A 21,396-nucleotide genomic window follows, 5' to 3' on the forward strand; every position below is an offset into this window, starting at 1 on the left:
ATACAAAATTATGCATATACCCACATATATTCTATGACACAGAGAAACACCACAGTCTAGTCCGGATGTATAAGTGTCCGTGGTGAGAAAAACGAATCTTGCAAGTTTACTAGATGGATGGCATAGGGAGCAAAGCTGTTACAGGATCAGGTAGTATACCTGCTAGAAATATTTCAAAACCTCCTCCCAGAGAGGAGCAACAGAAACAGACCGTAAAGTGGGTGTGTGGGGTCTCTAACATTGCTTTGAGCTCCAAGCACATAGCGCTTATAAGCAGTAACCTGAATAACAGGAAACAAGCGTCCTATAATCTCAGCTGTCCTTATCACTCTCTGTATGGACTTTCTATCTGAGGCACTGTAGCCATTATTCCCACTTTCATTCTGCCATTATAGGTGTGGCTTGGTTATTTTTTCCTCCTCCTTGCCTGTTTTTATTATTTGCTCTGTGCAAATTCCGTTGATAGCTAATTTGAGGGGAATGGGTGTCTCTTAGTGTGTCAAATGGCCTATTTCAAATATTTATGATACCTGCACAAGGTATGGAAATCAGAATATTTTGCTGTGTAAGATGGGCTCGTGTCATCCTATTTCATACTGCTGTTTTGATTTTCACATAGTGTATTTTATGAGTTTAGGCAATTGGGGTTTAATTAACTGGTTAAAGACAGCTTAACAGGGTCAATATATGAATCCCCTTGGTATTTAAAATGCAGTCTTAATAGTTTAGAAAAACTAAACTATTTTGGGTGCAGTTCATAAAACACACACAAAAAAAAACCCCATCATTTTTTTCAGATTAATTATGCCTTTCAAAAACTTGCTGTCCTTGAGCAGATAAGATTACTCTTAATTTCACGAATTTACCCAACTTCTTGAGAAAGAAAATGATAGCTCTCGGTTATGAAGGGGGAGGAGGGTAATTTTGAATATCCCTGGCAGATCTTATCCATGAATTCTTCAGTAGAAGACGCCTATGATAAATGCCATCTGAACCTCCCACTGTGATCATTCTTGCCAAAACAAAGTCTTCTTCCTTCAGACCAGCTCTAAGAATGTAGAGATGCTGTGGATCCTGCCATAACCCACAAACACAGAATTTAACAAACCTTGTGCGCCAATCCTGAAATCAAGCTGGTTAAATTTCACGCTTTTAATGAGCAATTCGTGAAAGAATGAAGCCACATTTCTAGGTTCAAAAAAACCAACAACGGACTGCATTGGGAAAAGAATCAGAAAAAAAAAAGGAAATAAATTAACATGCTCAGATAATTAAAGAAAAATACAGGGTAAGTTCGATACTTATCTCCTTGAAGAAGTTCTCACAATTTAGCACATGTTCTGAGTTGGTTTATTTATTTGTCATATTTCTATGCCGCCCACTCTCTGAGGACTCTGGGCGGCTTACACCAAAGACAGTATACTAAATAGCATATTGCCCCCAACAATCTGGGTCCTCATTTTACCCACCTCGGAAGGATGGAAGGCTGAGTCAACCTTGAGCCGGTGAGATTTGATCCGCTGATCTGCTGAACTAGCAGTCAGCTGAAGTAGCTGCAGTACTGCACTCTAACCACTGCACCACCTCAGCTCTATTGGTTGAGAAGAGAATTACTGATTTTCAATGCCATGCTGGATTTTCTGCTTGGATAATGTTAGACGGGCCCTGCTTCCTTTCTAGTTGTTCGCCCTTGAGTAGTTCATCTGTCTGGAACCCGCACTGCATATCGGACATTAATACAATTGAGAGAGTCCAGAGATATTTCACGAGACGAGTCCTCCACTCCTCTGCTCGTAATAGAATACCTTATGCCACCAGACTTGAAATGTTGGGCTTAGACAATTTAGAGCTACGCCACCTTTGGTCTGACCTAAGCATAGTACACAAAATTATCTGCTACAACATCTACCCGTCAATGACTACTTCAGCTTCAACCACAACAATACAGAAGCACACAATAGATACAAACTTAAAGTGAACCACTCCAAACTCAATTGCAGAAAATACGACTTCAGCAACAGAGTGGTCAATGCCTGGAATGCACTACCTGACTCTGTGGTCTCTTCCCCAAACCCCCAAAACTTTAACCTTAGATTGTCTATTGTCGACCTCACCCCATTCCTAAAATGTCTGTAAGGGGCGTGCATAAGAGCACAAGGTTTTTTTTTGGGATATACTCAGTGGTGGAATTCAATTTTTTTTAGTACCAGTTCAGTGGGTGTGGCTTGGTGGGTGTGGTGTCGCTTGGTGGGCATGGCAGGGGAAGGATACTGCAAAATCTCCATTCCCACCCCACTTGAGAGGAAAGATACTGCAAAATCCCCATTCCGTCCCCACTCCTGGGGGAAGGATATTGCAAAATCTCCATTCCCACCCCACTCTGGGGCCAGCCAGAGGTGGTATTTGCCAGTTCTCCGAACTACTCAAAATTGCCGCTACCGGTTCTCCAGAACCTGTCAGAACCTGCTGAATAGCATCCCTGGATATAATACTTTTGCCTCAAAATGCTGGATTCAATTTACTTTTAAAACGTAGGTCTGCAGCCATCTGTCCCATGGCTGAATGCAAAGATGATAGCTTTTCCTCTGCAGGAAGTCACATAACGAAGAATGGAAAAGGTAACCCTGAGTTACTCCTGAAAAGCATACTTGTTTTATGTCTAAAAGGTTACTATCCATTCTTTTTTCATCATCTCTCACACCAGGGCAGCAACAGCTCTCGGGTTTTCGTCTCTGACTTTGAGTAAATTATTTCAACCGTGTTCCATGCAGAAATGTAATAAATAATACAATGCAGGTGGAAAAGCGAGTATCACTTCCTCTAATTCCTAGAATTACACTTTAGAAAATGCCATTCTTCTGAGCTTCTAACTCATTTCACCAAGTAGTATTTTAATGACAATTTATTTAGTCAAGGACATGGATATCTCCTCACACAAAACAGCAGGTCAGGGGCTACACACCACAATGGCTATGTTTGCACAACCCACTAAACCAGGGGTCTGCAACCTTAAACACTCAAGGAGCCATTTGGACCCATTTCCCACAGATCGGGGGGCCTTCACACAGGTTCGCCTGGTACACCAGTTGCGCCCTTTCCTAGACCGAGATGCCCTTCGCACGGTCACTCATGCCCTGGTTACTTCTCGCTTGGATTATTGCAACTCCCTCTCAAGGCTGCCCTTGAGGTGCACCCGGAGGCTCCAGCTGGTCCAGAATGCGGCCGCGCGGGTTGTTAAGGAGCTCCCTCTCCTACGCGAGCTGCACTGGTTACCAGTAGTCCTCCGGATCCACTTCAAGGTGCTGATAGTTACCTATAAAGCCCTTCATGGCTTAGGTCCGGGGTACTTGCAGGACCATCTCCTACCGCCTCCCACCGTCCTGTCCGCTCACACAGGGCTGCCCTCCTCAGGGTACCGTCGACCAGACAATGTCGGCTGGCGACGCCCAGGGGTAGAGCGTTCTCTGTGGGCGCTCCTGCCCTCTGGAATGAGTTACTCACCGAGCTCCCGACGGCGCCTGATCTCCGCTCCTTCCGCCGAGGCCTAAAGACTTGGCTGTTTTAACAAGTGGGCTGATTCTGATTCTTGGGTTTTATTTTATTTGTTTCTTGTTTTAATTGGTTTTAATTAGGATTTTCCTCTATTATTGTATGTTTTTAACTTTTGTTCGCCGCCCTGAGTCCTTTGGGAGAAGGGCGGCATATATATATATTTGTAAATAAAATAAATAAAATAAATAAAAAGAAAACGCCAGGAGCCACAAAACCCTTCCTGTGCCTGACTATTTCTTGAGCGGCCACAAAACTAGCATATGTAGTAGAATTAAACATTCTGTAGCTTAATGTGGCGAATACAGTCTTTAGGTTACTAAGATTATCTGCAACCAGATTCAGAGGTATCAAACTCAATACCACCCATGATCCACAGCAATGTAAGCCGCCCTGAGTCTCCGGAGAAGGGCGGCATATAAATCAAATTTAAAAAAAAAAATGCAATTTGTCTGGATTGAGCCTAGGACTGTTCCTCCCCAGCCAGGCACATATAGCCTTCGGATACTGCAACAAGATTTTAACAGCATCAGTTGGTTGGCCCAAGATACATAATTGGGCTTCATCAGCATATTGATGCTTCATGTAAATGTTAAGCCAGGCTTAACATTTAGAATGTACAGGTAATATGTACATGTATGTAAATGTGTACATGTATGTAAATGTGCAAGTTTCATATAGCTGTTAAACCAGAGGAGAGGATGTCGAGACCTGCAGCACTCGAGAACACCGTTCCCAGCACTGACCAAGCATCCTTGGTTACCCCTGATTGAAATTGACCACAAAGGAAGCAGGAGAGCCAACATAAAATGGTGCCTTCCACTCCCGACCCCTTAAGTAGTCCCAAAACAGACCATGGTTGAGGTATCAAAAATTACTGACAGATCAAGGAAGATCAAGATGGATGGATCACCTCCGCATCCCAGCTCTGCCACAGGTCATCAACAAGTGCGACCAATATTTCCATTTCCTCCAGGTTCCTCTGGAGTGGAAACCCAACCACCCTTCCCACAACTTCCCCCCCCCCCAAAAAGAGTAGGTTGGAGATTGGAGAGAGATTATCTGGCATGGTTGGATCAAACTATGTTTTATGGTGGGGCACACCCAGTGGTGGGATTCAGCCAGTTCGCACCTGTTCGGGAGAACCGGTTGTTAACTTTCTAAGCAGTTTGGAGAACCGGTTGTTGGAAGAAATCGCCTTTTGTTTTTTTCCACTTTACAAGGCTAATCCTGTAAGGAAGGCAGGAAGGAAACATTTTGGTTGTCAGCACTTCAAGCTGCATTTACTCTAGTGCTGACATAAGAAGGAGAAGCGGAAGTGTCTGGAAAGGGATGTTTGACTTTTCACCTACTTATTTTCCTTGGAGATAATATCCCCTAGGAGATGGGATGGGAGGGGGGAAATTCCTTTGAGCTGGAGCAGTAGATTAGGGGTAGAGTGACTTGGAAGATGGCCAATGAGTGCAGGGGAGTGGGGAACGGAAAGGGAGGGTTTTGGGTCTGGAAGTCAGTGTTGGCTGCGATGGAGTCGGATTTAGAATGTCGTGCTTAATAAATGGGAGTTTTCTTCAAAGACTTTGTTTGAAATGCAATTTATTTGAGACGACCTCGAAACCTGACATTGGTGTTATTTCTAGCCTAATCTTTATTACCCTGCTTACAAAAACTGCCTCTCTGGTTAACCTTTATTACATTGTAACAGCTAAGGCGAAGCACCCATCGATCTGAGTGACGTTGAGTTGGCCACGCCCACACAGTCACATGACCACCAAGCAACGCCTACCCACTGGTCATTAGGGCAGAGAACCGGTTGTTAAATTATTTGAATCCCAGACCTCGGCACACCCCACAGCCTCTTCCAAGGCTCAGGGGACCATCCCATAGAAAACAAAATGTTGTCCAAACTCACCGACTGGAGGACGCTGTCCCCTTTCTTGGCAGTCACTAACTCATAAAGATAAACCTACAAGATCATACTGGAGGTGTCTTCTCTGGATCTATCCATTCAGACTCCAACTCTTCACAGTTCCAAACAACTTACCTGCCAGGTAGCAAGACTATTCTTCATAATGGCCCCACAGATAATCCTCTGATCCCTCCTACCCTGGCAGGGATGTAGGTCACCTTAAATACGGTTGAAGATGCCATAAAGGTAGAGAAGTAACAATGTCTTCTCTAATATCGATTCTTATACGATTCCCTGTAATGTGATTTTCCAGATGCACCACCACGTCCCTCTGCTCTTTTCTTGAGGTCTGACTACATTATTAACAGTGGTGTGTTTCAAATATTTTTACTACTGGTTCTGTGGGTGTGGCTTGTTGGGCGTGGCATGGCTTGTTGGGCGTGGCTTGGGCATGGCAGGGGAAGGATACTGTAAAATCTCCATTCCCACCCCATTCCAGGGGAAGGTTACTGCAAAATAACCTCAAAAAAGAGCCTTGATAGTACAGGGGTTTAGTGCACCCTGTTATTAACACAGCTGCCTGCAATTTCTGCTGGTTCGAATCTCTCCAAGGCTCAAGGTTGACTCAGCCTTCCATCCTTTCTAAGGTAGGTGAAATGAGGACCCAGTTTGTGGGGGCAATAAGCTGACTTTGTATAAAATATACAAAAGAATGAAGGCTATTGCTTAACACATTGTAAGCCGCCCTGAGTCTCCGGAGAAGGGCGGCATATAAATCAAATTAAAAAAAAAATAAAAAAAATCCCCATTTCCTCCCGATCAGACGGGACTTGGGAGGCAGAGAATAGATGGGGGCGGGGTCAGTCAGAATTTTTACTATTGGTTCTCCAAACTACTTAAAATTTCCGCTACCAGTTCTCCAGAACTGGTCAGGACCTGCTGAAACCCACCTCTGATTATTAAGATATGTAACCTGTGATGCATCTGAGAAATATCCAAGCTGATAGAACCATGACGTATTTGGATCCAATTCCTAAAGGATGTATTGCAGTGTCTGGGGCTGGAAAGATAGCACTTGACTTGGATGCTTCAAAGCAGGAACTCTTTTTTCTCATGATTAGGGGTGTCCACAAGGTGTGGTCAAAAAAGTCAAGATGATGTCCATATTTACCTGTGATGTTTTGATCGCATCTTTGTGGGTGCCATCATCACTTTTTTGACCATATCTTGTAGATCAGGGGTGTCAAACTCAAGGCCCATGAGCTGAATCTGGCCTGCAGGGTGCTTAGATCTGGCCCACGGGACCGGCCTGGAAACAGTGAAGGACCAGCCTGCAGTGCCTCTGCCAGCAAAAACAAAGCTCCGTTTTCGGCTGTGACGGGCTCCTGCAGCCCTCTGCCAGTGAAAATGGAGCCCCGTTTTCAACTGGAAGAGGGCTGCAGGAGGCCATCGTGGATGAAAATGGAGCCTCAATGAGTGACATCAAGATGGCCATGCCCCTGGCCATGCCTTCCCCAGCCCCTGAGATCAAACACAACCCTGATGCGGCCCTCAATGAAATCTTTATCTTTATCTTTATCTTTATCTTTATCTTTATCTTTATCTTTATCTTTATCTTTATCTTTATCTTTATCTTTATCTTTATCTTTATCTTTATCTTTATCTTTATCTTTATTAAATTTCTATACCGCCCTTCTCCCAAAGGACTCAGGGCGGTGTACAGCCATATTAAAGCACATATAAATTTACAAAATTTAAAACAATTTAAAATTGAATATATAAAAATTTGGCCCATAGATTAAAACACACATACACCCATTCTAAAATTCGTATTAGGCCAGGCCGGCTTGTTGGAACAAGAGGGTCTTCAAGGCGCGGCGAAAGGTACGCAGGTTGGGGATGAGCCGAATCTCAAGGGGCAGCTCATTCCAGAGGGCTGGTGCCCCCACAAAGAAGGGTCTCCCCCTAGGTATCGCCAGTCGGCACTGTCTGGCCAATGGCACCCTGAGGAGCCCCAATCGAGTTTGACACCCCTGTTGTAGACCAAGGGTGTCAAACCTGCGGCCTGCGGGCCGGATGCATCACATGCTGGCCACACCCAGCCCTGGTTTAGCAAAGGGGGAAAAAGTCATGATACATCCCGTGACGACAACATGATGCCACAAGTTTGACACCCCTGTTGTAGACACTCCTAGTCATGATCATGCTGGGGGGAAAAAATGCATGGAAAAAAAAATCAGAGATGTGATACATTCACCTTCTACGGATTCTGATATTTTTTGGAGGGAGATGATGACTCAACAGCCCTGTTTATTCGCAGGTCTGCCAGAAAGTTTGGCTGTGAATCAGAGCAGTGATTCATGATTCAGGGCCTGTAAGGAGCATCAGGAGTCAGAGATTAGCCCAGTGATGAAATCTAAAAATTTTCCCTACCGGTTCTGTGGGCGTGGCTTGGTGGGGGGGTTCCTGTGACTGAGTGGGCATGACTGACTTGATGTCACTCATAGCCACGTCCACTCAGTCACATGACCCCCTCCACTCCACCAAGCCACGCCCACAGAACCTGGCAAGAAAAAAAAATTAATTTCTATTTTCTATTCTAAAACCCTATTTTTCCCTGTTGTGAGAGGCCTGCAGCCACAGCCTCTTTTTTTCAGTGCGCCAGGCCGAAGGGAAAGTGCCGCAGGCTCTGCGGTGGCGCGGCCGGGTGTGGCCCTCTCCCCATGTGTGGGACGGCCACCCTGCTGGCCGCCGGAGGCTTCCACACCTCTCACTCCGGTTCTTTGCTGGCGGGAAGCGGCACTACGGCTGAACCTCCTTCCCCCGGAGCACCGGACTCTGCAAGCTGAGTTCCTGGATTGGTGCCAGCGGTCAAAGAGAGCAGCAGGTGGCCAGGTGGGAAGCCAGTGGGCTGCTTCGGAGCCCCAAGCCCCAGGTGGAAGGTGGCCTTTTCTGCAGCATCCCCCTCCCCTCTTTGGATTGTCCTGCAGGGGGAGCTCTGCCTTTGCAGAAACGGGGTGGGCACATGCGCAGCAGACCAGGGATGTCTGCTTGCCCTTCTGGAGCACCGCCGCCCCCCCTTTCAGCCCCAGCTCAGCATCTGCGTTTCCACCAAGGGCCACCCGCCCACCCACTGGCCGGGCCGAGCTGGACACCGACCTCGAAAGGCAAGCGGGTGTGGGGGACCGCCGGGAAGGCAGCGTGGAAGGCAGGCAAGCATGGCAGGGCTACGAGAAACGGAGTAGGCTGCTAGCTCCCTTCCCCACAGCCCTGCCATGCTTGCCTGCCTTCCATATGGCCTTCCGCTTGCCGCGGGGATGCTGGGAAGGCCATGTGGAAGGCAGGGAAGCATAGCAGGACTGCGGGCCATGGACCAGTTCAGGGGCGTGGCCAGCCAGCAGTTGCTACCGGTTTGGCGAACAAGCCCCAGTCTTGGCTACCGGTTTTCCCGAACCGGTCAGAACTGGTAGCATTTCACCCCTGGATTAGCCTGATGCTTCATGCTATGCATCTGTTCCTCCCTGGATGGAAATAAAATGTTTGCAGCATAAGCAAAAGAAATCCTGTAAAAAAGCAAAGCCCATCTGTTTCTAAGTGATGGAAAGGTTTAGAAATCCCCCCTCAAGGGAATTGTTTCATAAATAGCATCTGTTCCCACCTACAAACCAAAGATCACATTCATCATTTGCCTAAAATTAACTTGGTGAGTCTTAACATAAAATGGTGAGGCTTAGCTTGAAAAATCAAAGAAACTTTTACAGCATATGGAAGTTAAATCTATCTCAGCATCTACTTCTGTCCTACTATCGCAGCACCATTGAGAGTGTCCTGACATACGGCATTCTTGCATGGTATGGGAACAGCTCTGTAACGGACAAAAACAGTCCACAGAGAATCGTTAAAACTGCCCAGAATATCATCGGACTCCAGCTACCAGCCCTGGACGACATCTTCGAATCTTGCTGTTTGAGGAAGTTGCATAACATTCTCAGAGACTCTTCCTATCCTGCTTACAATCTTTTTCGATTGTTGCCTTCTGGCAGAAGATACAGAACAATTAAAACTCGGACCGCACGTTTTCTGAATAGTTTTTATCCCAGAGCTATAATTGCACTCAAGAATGAACTAAAGAACGGACTTCCTGTTTGCTGCTGGCCGCCGCCAGACGTTCCTTTGGGATCGTCAGCTTCCATAGCCTGTCAGAGCCGCCTTCACAACGGAACGGCGGCTCGAAAAAACTCCGTTCCCATGAGGAAACGGAGATAGAGCCGGCAGGGGTGGGTAGAACTCTCTGCAGAGTCCCAGAAGTTTTTCTTTTACTTTTGGGATGGAGCGGATGAGATGCCCCATATCCCCAGCCGCTGCTCCGGGCTTTGGGAGACCTCTGCTAATGCAGAGCTAGGCGTCAAAAGCAAGCCTGCGAACTTGACAGATTACTCAAAGAAAATGTGAGCTGGACCTGTAATACTGAAGCGCAAGTATTTTACTTATCTTTTAAAAATTACTTAAGAGAATAGAGGAAGAGAAAGAGGAAAAAAGGTTTTTTTTAAAATGGCGTCTGCCGCGGCTGGAGAAGAGTTTGAGAGGGAAAGTTCTTCCGTTTTTTATTATTACAATGTAGCGGAATAAATACCACTGGCTACATTTGTAGACAAAACTCCGCTCCTGTTTTTGCTTTTCTCTTTTTCCCCTGGAGGCCTGATTGTTGCTGGCTGGAAGTCTTTTGTCTTGTTTTTTTTTTCTTCTAACAAAGCCTGCTTAGGCGGAAACATGGCACTGAGGCTTGTGAAGTCAGACAAAAAAATAGGTGGGGGGGATTCCCCCACTAAGAATTTAAAGGAACAAGTTTTAACTCTTCAGTCCCAGAAACCTGATTTTAATATAATAGAATTTCTCTTAGAGGAGATTGAAAGAAGGGATGAGATTGTGAATCAGCAACTTGAAAAATTTAAGCAGGAAACTAAGGAATTGGTGAAATCCAAGTTTGACTTTTTGCAGCAAAAAATTTTAAAAATGTCAGAATTCATGATTCGGTTGGAAATAAATGCTAATTTACTAGAGTCAAAAATGGATGAAATTCAAGACAAATTGGACAATAGAATTCAAAAAACTGAAAATGATTTGTTAAATATTCAGGATTATAGTTCAGAAGAAAAATTCAAAATGGATGCTGATCAAAAGTCTGGTAATGTAGAAACTCTGCAACAGAGGATTGAAAAAGAGGTTCTAAAGATACAATATAATTTTACAGAATATGCAATAAGACTTAGAGGTTTGCAGGAAAATAACAGAGATGACTTAAGGAAAATATCTTCTGAATTTCTAGCTGGGATTTTAAAGATTCAACCTGAGGAAGTGTTTTGTAGGATTGACAGAGCTTATCGAATAAACTCCTGGACTGCCAAGCAAAGGCAATTGCCTAGAGATGTGGTAATCTATTTTTCAGATAAAGAAATTAGGAATAAAATTGTGCAAAATTCCTTCAATTCTAATTTGCAATTGTATGGAAGAAAGATTTGGATTTACAAGGAACTCCCACCTAAGATATTAATGGAAAGGAAGAAATTTGGTTTTCTGGTGTCTGAGTTAAAAAGGAGAAATATTCAATTCCGGTGGGATGTCCCAGTTGGTATTATATTGAGATATCAAGGAGAAAGATACCAGTTAAATACTGTTGAAAGAGCGGAAGAATTTTATCAAAATAGGTTGAAAATGAATTTAATGTCTTCAGATATAATACAGGATAAGCAGAAGGAGCTGGAACTAAAGACAGAGACTGTACCAGATAAATTGCCTTTGGATTTATCGGATACCCCAGCTGGATTATCTACAAATTCGAGAGAAGTGCCATCTGATTTTAATGTGATGACTTATCAAGGCAAGGACAAGCATGGAAACCAATTAGAGGATATACAAGGGATAAAAAAGAAACGCGAGACACAAAAAATTAGGATGGAAGTCAAACCCACAAAAAGAAAACAAAAAAGAAATAGGTTGTACAAAAATAGAAATTTCTAACCCAAGCAACAGTGAAGCCAGTGATATTAAAATATGAATGATTATGTGAAAACATAGAGGAGGCGACACATTGGTCAATATCATCCTGAGGATAGTGGCAGATCTCTGCATTGCCGTAATTTTGGGACATGGAAAGAGCCTCAAATTGATGGTTTTGAATTATCTACTTTGAAACTTCTTTTTGTGTTGATAAATATATTATAATTATTTTGAATTATAAGGCAAGAGAATCACATTGGGACATGCAGAAGATCGGGTTGTTACCCAATACGATGATGGAAATTAATAATCCTGATGAAACCCACAATTATTATTATATGGAATATAATTATAATGTCACTCGGGTGGTTGTTTTTACTTTTATATATATAAGAAGATGTTTACTACTGATGGGGGCAGATATGATTGGAGACCTTGAATAAACTGTTGCATCAGCAAGCTATGTTACCCTATTATGGATGTTGGTTCTAACAATCCAGTGGAAAGACTTCAAGAAGATATTATATGGACTATAAATTTAAAGTTATTGTCTTTTCTTTTTTTATTTAGATATAATGGAATATATATATATATATATTTTTAAGTAGTGTGGGCAGTGAATTAAAGATATCAAGAATTGTTGTGTATGGTAAATTTGTAAGACAGTGGGTGAATAAGCTAGCTACAGATTGATTAGTTTAAGAAAAGGGATTTTTAAGTGATACATTTAGGGGAGTGGAGGAAATGGATAGAATGGAATAAATGTTAAATTAGATTTTATGGGGAGCCCGCTTTGAAATGTTATTAAAGTAGGACTTATCGCATAGTTTTAAAGTGGAAGGTGGTTTTGAATTGTTGCAATAATGTATAGATATAAAATACTATTATGCTAAATTAGAAGTTATTTTATAATAGTTATAGTATAATGTGTTTGTTTTTTGTTTTGTTTTTTTCTCTTCTTCTTTTCTGAAATGTATGGATAAAGGGGGATTTATAATACTTTTAGTAAGTAAAGGTCAGTATTTTGAGGAGGGAGTAAGTAATCTGTTATGAATTAGGGTTTTTTTTTTTTTTTACGAAGAAGTCACGGGGGGGAAGGGTGGGGAGGGGGGGTTAGGGAGGGGGGGGAGGGGGGGGGAAAAAGGGGGAAAAATTTGTATTTGAAAACTTTTTCAATAAAAAAAAAGAATGAACTAAAGAACCACCATCAGTGAGCTGTTGGACAGCATTACTTGGTCTGTTGTGTGGATGTTTGGATGGTTTAGGGATGGAGAATTGCGGTGGGTGGGAGTGTGTTTGGGGATAGTTATGTGTGTTGGACCTAGTCTTTGGGTGTTAAGTGAATTTCGTTGTATGGGTATACTGTGTATACATGTGCAATGACAATAAAGTTATTTATTCCCCCCCCCAAAAAAAATTAAGTCAGAGGAGGAAAAGAATTCAGTGCAATATTCATTGTCACTAGTTCTTCAAAGCCTGTACAATTTTGCATAGTTTTTGCTCTAATACATTTTGTCCGAAAAGAATTGGACCTGCCAAAATTAAGAGAGTGGCGTGCTTATTAAAGGAGGAGGAGAAAAAAAAATGGGTGTGGCTTGTGGTGTTTTAGCCTCTTTGTAGGCAAAAGCTTAGAGATGAGCCTCTATTTTTGACACAAACACCTTTGGTAGCCTAAGGACTAGTTTGCAGCTGTGCCAAAGCTGAATGATGAGTGTGTTAAACACGTGGGAGACAAAATGCCTTCTTTTCATTTTAGGGCCTGGTTCTCTTGCATGTCGGGTCCACACCAGAGACCCAACCAATCCGAAAAGTGGCTGTGTTGATCAACTGGAGTGTTACCTAGAGAAGCAATATCTGGTGCAGAAGCAGTAGTAGTTTTGGAAGAAATAATCCAACAGGTTCAGTTCCAAGCTGGGAGAAAGGTACTGGTAACTTGGAGGCTGATTGGAAAGATGGTTTAATGATGAACAAAAGCACCAGCATTTACGGTTCTGGGGCAGCTGACAAAATGGAGTTGAGAGTGAGTGGGTTTTTATACCTTCTTTGGGCTTTGTATTTGTTCTGCCCCAGCTACGGACCCCAAAGAACGCAGCACACACAAAGTCCGTTCAAACCTTAATTTACTGAATAAACCAGTCTTTTACAACAACGGCTGTTAATTAATTGCATTAACAGCTGCCAAGAATTCAAAGAATAATAACTGAAAACTTACTATGGGTGGCAGAATGCTCAGAAGCAATTTGCAGGAAGCTGATAAGATAATCAAGACAAGACACGAAGGTATGTGAATGAAGTTGTTCCCTGCAAATTGCTTCAGTCAGCGTTCCTCCTTAAATAGGCTAAGGGAGTGGCCAATTAGCCCCAAGCCTTATTCTCGAGGAGACCTCCTCCTGAGGAGCCACTCCTGCCTTTTGGCAGCTCTGCGCGCCCGTGCATCAAGAAGAGGCTCCTCCTCTTCATCTTTTTCATTTAAGGGAGCTTCTGAAGGCCCTGGCTGAATCCCCGCCTCTGGCACCACATCTTCTCCAGCCTCCTCATTGTCCAACTCGAGTGCCAGCTTCACAGGCTGCTGGCACAGCACCACACCAGCCTCCTCGCTGTCTGAATCAGCTAATGGCTGCACAGGCCGCGTATGGGCCACAAGAGTATTTGAGCTTCCTATTCCTGTGCAAGAACATGTATTCTATTTGGCTATTGTCAGATTCCTATGGGGTTATGTAGGGGTCATAGCTGGCTCTATAGGCAAAAGAGGAAATGCAAATACTAGGTGTTTGTCTGAGCTAATCAGGTCAACCTCTGGCTTATTGTTTATCTGAGCTCTCAAGTGAAGTTTGGACTGCTCTGGGATGGTGCAATGAAGGAGCTTTACTTCTGAAAGGATGTTGGGCAATTCCTATTGTGCCTTAATGACTTTCATCCTGTGTTGGATCTTGGCTGAGGGGCTGCTTTCTAATCCTATCACTCTGCTTTTGTTCAGACTTTCCTGGAGGGAGTTTCAAAATATCCTGTCTTGAATAGATTTCTGCCTGCAGTATTTGCTTTGCTTATGGATAGAGATATCTAGACACTCTTTAAATAAGCTCTTTATCTCTTAAGTGCTGACATCTGCTGTGGGCTATTAAGAAAAAGTGAGGCTGTTTTCTGCCTCTAAAAAAAACATGTTTCTCCATTTCTCCCTTTGGGGAAATATAATATTCTGCCTTTTTAATATTCCTCAAAATATTTCATTTTTCGAGGAGGGGGAGGTTTTTTCCCCTTCTCTGTGGATCATTCACTGAAACCAGTTTACAAAACACTGCTTGCATGATATCAGAGAGTGTGTAGTAAGGGGCCCCAGTCCTGAAACATCAGAATTATTTAATACGGAACTGTTAATCCTTCCACCGTATTCACAGAAGAGAAAGTTTCTACTGGTGGAAGCATGAAATCATCTTGTTTAGTGGCTGAGTCAGAACCGATTCCAAACTTGTCCCAGTTCGGAATTTATACAAGCTCTCACTCCATCTTTTCACTGGAGCTTTTCACACACAAAGAAGCCCATTTTAAATGTTATGTCCAAGAAGTTAGAAGTTCCTGCTTAGGCAGGAAACCCTACACCACTTCAGACAAATAGTTATCCAACATCTTCTTAAAGACTTCCAGGGTTGGAGCATTTGCAACTTCTGGAAGCAAGTTGTTCCACTGATTAATTGTTCTAACTGTCAGGAAATTTCTCCTTAGTTCTAAGTTGCTTCTCTCCTTGATTAGTTTCCACCCATTGCTTCTTGTCCAGCCCTCAGGTCTTTGGAGAATAGCTTGACTCCCTCTTCTTTGTGGCAGCCCCTGAGATATTGGAACACTGCTATCATGTCTCCCCTAGTCCTTCTCTTCATCAAACTAGACATACCCAGTTCCTGCAACCGTTCTTCATATGTTTTAGCCTCCAGTCCCCTAATCATCTTTGTCGCTCTTCTCTGCACTCTTTCTGGAGTCTAAACAACTTTTTTACATCGTGGCGACCAAAACTGGATGCCGTATTCCAAGTTTGGCCTTACCAAGGCATCATAAAGTGGTATTAACACTTCATGTGATCTTGATTCTATCCCTCTGTTTGTTGATGATGACTTACTTCAACTGAAAAAGAAAAAAAGAAAAAAAACCCACAGTGGGAGTGTGAGAGCCTTGTATGATTCACACATTTCTTTTCTTCCTTCCAAGACCAGTTTTAATAGAGGAACATTAAAGTTACAAATCAAATCTGAGAATATATGCCCACCTCTTTGGCATTAATGACACCCATGCCTCTGGAGGACCATAATTTCCATGAGAAATTGCACTCCTATTTGGAAAAAGCACATGGCTACTATAGATAATTTAACCCTGAAACCGTTCCTAATCTTAAAACCTTTGCCTGTCCTTTCTTGCAAGGAACCACTCTGACGCAATCAATAATAGTTGGTATGTATTTTTCTAAAATAGGACTACTGTATTTTCAGCCTTACTTGTCTCCTGGATATAATATGTATAATTTAAAAATGTCACAAAGTGCAAAATGGCTATTTAGACCTACATTAAAGCATTTAGGAGGGAAGATAATTATCTCGGTTGGAATTTAGCCAGAGAGATTAACATTTCTTGTCTGGCAATATATATATGTATATGTCTGCAAAGATAGCATACCAAACAGGAAATACACACACACACACACACACACACACACACACACACACATATATGTAGGTCTTTGGTTATTCAGGTTTTCTCCCGCGTAAAATTGGAAGTGTCTTGGCACCCCCACTAGCAGTTCACACCCCCACTAGCAGTTAAAAAGAAGAAACAGCTGCGATCTTACATTGCTCCTAGAAGCACGAAGCCGAAAACACCAGCCTGAAGATGACGAATGACACTTTGTCAAAACGTCGCCAAGACACTTCCAATTTTACGCGGGAGAAAACCCGAATAACCAAAAATACCCACGAAAACCTCAGAAAACATATATATATATGTTTTCAAAAATTTGATACTGTGCCTTTACAGGGAGGATATGGGTGTGGCCTACTGATGACAGCTAACGAGCTAGAAATGGATCTATTTAGGTCTCCCACCTAGCAGTGAGAGCTTGCTAGGTGTTAGAAAAGAAAAAAGCCCAGAACCGAGTAGATGAGATTCTACTGAGCTGGAGCTACAAAAAAACCTTGGCTACGTAGGGAAAACCTGGCTAGAAGAAAAACATATATATATATATATATATATATATATATATATATATATATATATATATATATATATTCTGAGGTTTAGTGAGACATTTGTCGAGTTTTGCCCATTTATGACTTTTCCTGCCACCGTTGCTAAGTGAATCACTGAGGTTGTTAAGTTAGTCACACGGTTGTTAAGTGAACCTGGCTTCCCGACCAACTTTGCTTGTCAGAAGGTCGCAGAAGGGGATCATGTGACCTCTGGGACACTGCAACCGTCATAAATGCGAGTCAGTTCCCAAGCATCTGAATTTTGATCATGTGACAACGGGGATGCCGCAACGGTCGTAAGTGTGAAAAACGGTCATAAGCCTCTTTTTCCAGTGCCGTTATAACTTTAAATGGTCACTAAAAGAACTGTTGTAACTCAAGGACTAGCTGTACACTAAGGAAATTGAAGAAAAATAAATTCAAATCACTTAAAAGGAGAAATACAGTTATTGTTGCAGGGGTCTCCAACTCTGATAACCTTAAGAATTTTGCTGGCTGGGGAATTCTGAGAGTTGAAGTCCACAAGTCTTAAAGTGGCCATTGTTGGAGACCTCCTGATCCAGGGGTGAAATCCAGCAGGTTCTAACAGGTTCTGGAGAACCGGTAGCGGAAATTTTGAGTAGCAACTAGTCATAAGTCAAGGTCTACCTACATCATCTTAAAGCAGTTGAAGAAATTTGACATAAATGGAAGCAATCACGTCCTGATTAACCGATTGGGTTAGATCATGTATCTAATGAATTTCTAATATTTGTTGAATGTTGAATTCGTAATATCCACTAACTGGTGCTTATTTTACCGCTTCCATGTTTGTGCAAAATCTAATCACATGCAGAGTTTATAGATTAATGCTAATGGCATTACGCTGTGTTATTTTACTGAAGGATGATTCAAAATATTTAGACACGCTGATCTTTATACATTATTAAGTGTGTTTCGTTGACATCCATCAAGGCATAATAATCTGAATCGAAGAATATTTGCCAATTCTGAAGATCCGGCTAGAGATTTCTGTGAGTTGAACTCAACCGTTGCCAAGGTTGAGAAATACTGAGCTGGATTCTGTAGGACTACTTGGCACCAAGTTGAAACAGAAGAGTTTTGTTAATGGTCAACGTATCTTTTTAGCCATTACCTCTTTGACTTTAATTTCCACTTTTCTTGTGGTTCAGATTTGGCTGGTAGCAAAGCTGGGGGAAAAAGCGAAATGAAAAATTCCTGCAAGGAATATTTAAATTTTGAAGGAAAGAAAGAAGTGGCAGGAAATATGTGACGGAATAAAAGAGTTGGAAGGGACCTTGGGGGTCTTCTACTCCAACCCCTTGCAGAAGCAGGAGACCATCTACCAGGGGTGTCAAACTCAATTTCATTGAGGGCCATTTTACCAGTGGTAAAATGCTTCTGGTTTGGACCAGATCGCCCGATCCGGTAGCGATGGCGGTGGGTGGTTCGGAGAACCGGTAGCAAAAATCCCTGCGCGCCCCCCCCCCCACATGCCCAGCTGAGCTGCGTGATCCTCAGAGGCTTCTTTTTTTTTTACTTTTAAAAGCATTTTTTCTTTGGCTGAAAAAATGCTTTTAAAAATTAAAAAAAAAAAAAAGCCTCTGACGATTGTGCAGCTCAGCTGGGATCGTCAGAGCCTTTTAAAAGCAATTTTTCTACAACCTCTTTGGCCGAATGCTTTTAAAAGGCTCTGACGATCCCAGCTGAGTTGCCTGATCGTCAGAGCCTTTTAAAAGCATTTTTTCTACAACCTCTTTGGTCGAAGAGATTGTAGAAAAAATGCTTTTAAAAGTTAAAAAAAAAAAAGTGGGCCACGCCCACCCAGTCACATTACCCCCCCCATCAAGCCACACCCACAGAACTGATAGTAACAAATTTTAGATTTCACCACTGGGGCCACCTCAGGGTTGTGTTTGAACTTGGGGGCCGAGATGGGCATGGCCAGGGTGGGCGTGGCCAGCTCAACATCATTCGTGTCGGGGGCACCTGTGGTGGCCCGAGTGCTCTACCATCAAAAACGGGCTCCGTAGCTCTGTTTTTGCTGCGATGGCCTCCTGCAACACTCTGCCAATGAAAACAGAGCTCAGGAGGGCTGCATGCGGCCCTCCCGAGCTCCATTTTCACTGGCAGAGGCACTGCAGGCTGGTCCTACACTGTTTCCAGGGTGGCCTTTTGGGCCAGATCTAAGCATCCTATGGGCTGGATCCGGCCTGCGGGCCTTGAGTTTGACACCCCTGCCCTATACCATTCTGGACAAATTGCTGTCCAAAGTCTTCTTAATAACTTCCAATGATGAGCACCCACAACGTCTGAAGGCAATATGTACACTAAACATGGATGTGAAGATGTGCATAACCGACTCATAAAAATAAGTGAAGGGGAATGTATTGCACTGATCATACGGGCAAAAGTAGCATTATGTAATGCTCTATTTTTAAAAGATTGGTATATGCCACAGGGGCAATCCTGAGGCCTAGTGTTGTGGCCCATACGCGGCCTGTGGAGCTAGTAGCTGATTCAGACAGAGAGGAGACTGGTGTGGTGCTGCGCCAGCAGCCTGTGCAGTTGGCACTCGAGTCGGACAATGAGGACGCTGGAGAAGATGTGGTGCCAGAGGCGGGGATTCAGCCAGGGCCTTCAGAACCTTCGGAAGCTCCCTTAAGTGAAGAGGAAGAAGAGGAGGAGCCTCTTCTCGATGCACGGGCGCGCAGAGTTGCCAAAAGGCAGGAGTGGCTCCTCAGGGGGAGGTCTCCTCGAGAGTAAGGCTTGGGGCTAATTGGCCACACCCTTAGCCTATTTAAGGAGGAATGCCGACTGAAGCAATTTGCAGGGAACAACTTCGTTCACATACCTTCATGTCTTTGTCTTGCTTATCTTATCAGCTTCCTGCAAATTGCTTCTGGGGATTCTGCCAACCACAGTAAGCTTTCAGTTATTATTCTTTGAATTCTTGGCGGCTGTTAATGCAGTTAATTAACAGCCGTTGTTGTAAAAGACTGATTTATTTAGTAAACCAAGGTTTGAACGGACTTTGTCCGTGTGCTGCGTTCTTTGGGGTCCGTAGCTGGGGCAGAACACCTAGTTTTCCAAAAGGAATAATAAAATTGTATTTTAAGTTGAGGAAATAAGGAAGAAGGCACTAGAGCAGGGGTGTCAAACTCGATTTCATTGAGGGCCGCATCAGGGTTGTGTTTGACCCTGGGGGCTGGGCTGGGCATGGCCTGCTTGACATCATACGTGTCGGGAGCATCTGTGGTGGCCCGAGCACTCTGCTAACGAAAACGGGGTGCTCAGCTCCATTTTCAGCTGTGACGGTGTTGTCCCCAATTCGGGTCTGAGCCTGGTGCTGAAGCCAATGATGGACGCCAGACATGAGGTGCAGGTTTTCTGATTGCTTTTTATTGGACTACTCCAAGGAAAAGGGCTCCTGGCCAAAATGCCAAGAACCAAGGATTAAGTAAGGTTTATACATTTTCACTAAAAGAGAAGGCGGGACAAGGCGAGATAGTAAGAAATATCATCTAATAATCATTTTAGTAATAATTCTACAATTTGTTCTATTGGTCTCTAGCTGTCCCTATTCCTAAGACTTGGCTAATGAATGCCCCAGAAGTTATCTAATACACATTTTATTGGCTGCAGGCCATCACTATTCCTAATTTTTAGCTGAGGCCTGCAAGTTGTCTGACTCTTCTTACTTTTATCAGCTTTCTAACTACCCAGAATTGTTACAAGATTTACACATGCTTATTTCCTGTAGATAAGCATTCTTGCCAGACACACTCCACAATTACAGTTTTCCTGATTTACTTTCCCGTGTGTGTCATGACCTGGCTTTAATTTAGCATACAGCCCATCAACGGCTTCCTGTCACCCTCTGCCAGTGAAAACGGAGCTCAGTGTGTGTGTGTGTGTGGTGCACAGGAGGCCATTGTGGCTGAAAACAGAGCTCCGTTTTCGCTGGCAGAGGTATCGTGGACCGGTCCTTTGCTGTTTCTAGGGCAGCCCCACGAGCCAGATCTAAGCAACCCGCAGGCCGGATCCAGCCCCTGGGTCTTGAGTTTAACATCCCTGTACTAGAGAATTGAGAAGCCACCATTTGTTTCTGCAACCGATTCATATTTCAGCGACTATTTTTTTTTTTAAAAAAAGGTTGAGTATTGTACGCAGAGACCAAAAAAAAAAAAAAAAAAAGAGGATCCATTGCTTTTCTCATTACTGGGCCTGAGAGGAGCAGAAGAACCCCATTGCTCTGACCACACCACCTTCCTTGCACAAAGAAGGAACGGGGGATTTACCGATGGTCATGTAAGCTGGATGTTTTCAGAATGAAAAGACGTGCTGATCTATTTGTGTGTCTTCTTGAATATATGAAAGGATAATCAGGCTGCTGTCGGCAGCTGAGCTTCAGTGCGCCTCATCTGAACTCCCTTCTCCCCTTAGGTCTGGTCGACAGGATCTGGGCATCCATTGTGCACTTAAAAGAACCAGAGCCATGCATGGAAACAGTCCATCATCACCTGCTGCGGAGTTCTGATTATTTAATTTCCTATCCCCTGCTTCGACTTCTACCATTAACTTTCAGCTCTAATACATCCCATTTTCCTCCTTGTTTAGGGATGGCCTTCCTACACAGCAGCTTATTCACAGGTTTACTTAGTGTGAGTAAGGCAGAGTCTAGGCCTCTTAGCAAGTGACAATGGAGCTCCAAAT

Source organism: Pituophis catenifer, unplaced genomic scaffold (assembly GCF_029215685.1).
Source record: "Pituophis catenifer annectens isolate HBS135680 unplaced genomic scaffold, rPitCat1.0.hap2 SCAF_7, whole genome shotgun sequence".
Lineage (NCBI taxonomy): Eukaryota > Metazoa > Chordata > Lepidosauria > Squamata > Colubridae > Pituophis > Pituophis catenifer.